This window comes from Phaethon lepturus, unplaced genomic scaffold, assembly GCF_000687285.1.
Source record: "Phaethon lepturus isolate BGI_N335 unplaced genomic scaffold, ASM68728v1 scaffold20760, whole genome shotgun sequence".
Classification (NCBI taxonomy): domain Eukaryota; kingdom Metazoa; phylum Chordata; class Aves; order Phaethontiformes; family Phaethontidae; genus Phaethon; species Phaethon lepturus.
The window spans coordinates 57,425-61,407 of NW_010514297.1; positions in this window are offsets into that span (position 1 = coordinate 57,425).

The window sequence follows — 3,983 nt, forward strand, 5'->3', positions numbered from 1 at the left end:
ACTCTTTTGGCTGAGAAAAAACACAAAAAATGATAGCTGAGAGGCGACAGGCCAAATGGTCCACTCCCCCCACTCCAAGATGAACCACAGTGTATTGCTACAGAAGGGTGAGGACCAATATGGTCAAAGCAGGAGCACTTGGTGGTTTAATTCACCAAAGTATTTAAGCAAAATATTAAGAAACCTTTTTGATCACACACAGCCCCCCCACTCCTGCCCAAATTAAAAAAAAAAAAACCCAACAAAAAACCACAGCATTAGCAGGTGATGTAAGCAGCATCTGGGATGTTCTGTATGGAGTATTTTCAGGAACAGACAAGACCAGTTCATTCTTCCTGACTAGATGACACACAGGTCTCCCTTTCTATGAATCGGAGACCACACTGATGAAGATCTAATAATGGAAAACTAGAATGGAAACTTACATCATAATTAATATCATTAATTGTTTAAAGTTAACATACATTCATACATTTTATACCAGAATTAGCTAATTTTACGGAATAAAGAATGCGAATTTTGTTTAAAACTAGTATTACATAATTCAAATAGAGCATTAATTTGAATACACAGATAGATGATACAGCTTCAAAGCTTAGCTGAACAGAGAACATCATACAAACACACTGCACCACAGCACCTTTAAGGGCTCAAAGAGAAGATCTGGATGGACTAAAAACATAGAAAATATTGGCATTACTCTCCTCCTGGAACCCCAGTGACTTACAGAAGTCTACAGATGTTGCAGACAGGAAGAAACATAATGCACTTTCTCTGCATTTATTAATTATTTTCCATAAGTTGATGGTTTCAAAAGAAGAGCCATCACCTGTGATAATGTGGCTATTCTTGATGACCATGGGAAAGTCAAGAGTTTGCATCTTCTACGATGTCTTACTCGAGACCTGGAGTCTCTTACTCAAGGAAGTATCAGAATGATAACAACACATGAAGGCTGTTAGGGACAGACAATTATCTGATCCAACAACTCTCAAAAGGTGGTAGGTAAGAAGTAACACAACACAGTTTTTCCTTGGTTTATTTTTTAAGAAGTACTCCTGCATTCTGGTACATGTAAGCAAAATTGTAAAAAAACCCAAAATTGATAAAGAAACAACATTTGGGTTAGCAGAAACTCCTGTGATTTATGATAGCCTTTTTATTCCCTCTTTAAAAGGGATTGTGCTCTTTGAAAAAGCTCTTTCTTCTTTCAGGTAGGTATCAAAATTTCAACCTGGATGGCAGTTGATACACCCATGTTCTCTAGCTTCATTGTCTATGTTTATTAGACTCTATTATAGCGACCAAGGGAAAAAAAAGGGGGGCATGTGTGGTGTTTACACCGGGTCCACTCAAACAGAAGTACTCCAGAGAGAAGGTTCATCAAAGGAAGGGCACAAATGGCAAAGTCACCCTATACGAATAACCTGATGAAGACAGAAAACTGAAAAAGTGTCACAATGGCATGAATTGCTCTCCTCAAAGGCATTTTCATGAGCATATTGTAAAGGAACTATCATTTTCTTAATATAAATCCGTACAGACATCTAAAAAAGCCAAGACTGAAACAAAAAGTCTCACCTGGGATGACAGTTTTTGTCTCTATCCTATAGTTTCACAACTGATTTAAAACAAGCTAGGGGGAAAAAAAAAATAATCTTGTTTCCATCTCTCTTGCCTGTGCTAAACCAAGCACTTAGACAATAATCTGAGCTTCTATATAGATCTTGAAGCTTCAGTCAAGGGATCTAAAAATCTGGAAGACGCACGTTCTTCTAAGAGCACTTTTGCAGATCCCACGCAGATATTTCTTTGGGATAAATGTCTGGAAAAAACTGTGCCAAGTGAAATTGTCCACGTATGGAAGAAATATATACTAGAAACAACTGATCCAAGTTCTGATTCTGAAGCAAGAGAAGACTGTTCTCACCCAAGGAAACTCAGAAACAATAAACGGTTAACATCTATGAGCCTTGTTTTAAAGCAATTAAAGAAAACAACAAATCAAGGGTTAACTATTTTACTGCACTGTATGATTAAACTCCACCCATATGATACTTTGCAGAAGTTAAGATCATAGTCTTCGGTTTTCCGCAACCTTCGCCTATGCAACAACAAAGTACAGCTTCAGACTGAGGCATCAATTTGGTATATGCAAAGCTGCCATCCTCTGAATAGCTATGGCTGCCTAGAGGGGCTCTGAGCCACCACAATTAGTAAAAGTGACAGCAGATGTTAAACTCTGTTAAAATAGACAAAACTATAAAAATACCCCAACAGAGAACTTTCACAATGGCATACATTAAGCATCCACTTCACAGCTCTGTCTGAAAATAGGCCTTGCACAAAATCCTAGGGCTCCAACAAAGCCGCACTTGTGTCACCCCAATATCTACCCTTGCATGAATGTTCCTTGGTGTATCTTCGTTTTGTCACATTAGCCGTCGTATCAACTGTCACAGGTTTATTCCGGAAGTCAGTAACTTTTAATTTAGAAAGCCATTCCCAAAGTTTTTCTTTCTTTAATTTAATCAAATATGGCTGATTATAAAACCACATAAAAATATACATATACAGATATAGAGAAACAAAGGCCATTACCTTAAAATAGCTAACAGGCCTGTCTGTGTACCTGTTGCTTTCCAAAAGTGTACTCTGTTTCTCCCTCCCTTTTCATTACAAGTCACATCTCAACCTCTTGTTTCTATACTCAGAAGGCTGGAGCACTATAGTTCCAACAGAAAAAACTATTGGGACCTAAAATTGAGGCTTCAGAGGGATAGAAATTATGTATTTCAATTTATCCAACAGTATTATACCTTGTGTTCTGTTTTGAAAACTGTGGAACACAGCTTTACCCCCTGAACACATACAAAGAATGCCAGTAAATAGGCAGTTTAGATAAAAGAATTGGAAAAGCAAAAAACCCAAATGCACGCAAAACTAAACAAAAAAAAAAACAAACCACAAACACCACAGCATGGCTTCTAGCAGAAACATGTTACAGTCCAGTTCTGGCTTATAAACATAGGAACAAAATAAGGTAGTTGTACATCCAACAGCTCTGCTTCTCACTGAGCTGGAGGTATGGGACAACTACAAAACAAAGTATGGTTAAACACACTTCAAACCTCTCCCACTAAAAACTTTTTCTTCTTCACCGCATTACATAATGAAAATGACACGCCAAATAAAATGCTACCAATTAGACACTGAAATACACATTTGAACCGTCAAGGAGAGTTGCTTTAGTGCAGGGAACAGAACAGGGAACAGACGAGAGAGTAAATTTTTGTATGAATTAATAAAAAACACCAGTGGTTGCATATATGACTTTAAGAGATGTATTGGTAGTAGCGAGTTGTCTTCTCACCTACCATTTCCCAAGAGACAGGCCACTAAAATAGGAAGACCGCACTTCCAATGCTAAAGCATTTATAATGCACGCACCCCTTTCCCTTCCCTGTCTCGAGCAGTGTCCAGCTGGGATACGGGAATCAAGCCAAGGGCTACCCGCTAGCTGAACTCATGCTGCCCCTCGCCACGTCGCTTTTAGGGTTCTGCCAGAGAAACGCAGCCTTAGAAAGCAAAAAAAGCGTTCTCCGCTGGGACAAGCAGCACGCCGCCGCCAAGAGCTGCGCCCTCGGCCACCACGCACACAGCTGGCCCCGCTGGGGCAACACAGCTGCCCCCGCGGGGCCAGCCGAGGAGAACACGCCCGAGCAACACACGGAGCAAAGGCTCCCCGGAGCACGGAACAACGACAGGGGGAAGCGGGAAGGTGCCCGGTCGCACGGCACCGACAAAGCTTCGGTCCCCCGAGCGCCGGCAGCGTCTTAACGGCGTTCCGTTAGGTTTCAGGGAAGCGAGTGAAAAAGCCGCTTTCTCGAGGCGTTTGCAGAGGCCGGGGCCGGCGTGGGGCCGCCGGCTGTGTGGGCTGGAGAAGCGCACCGGGGGCTCCGCTACCAAGGGGCTGGGCGCCG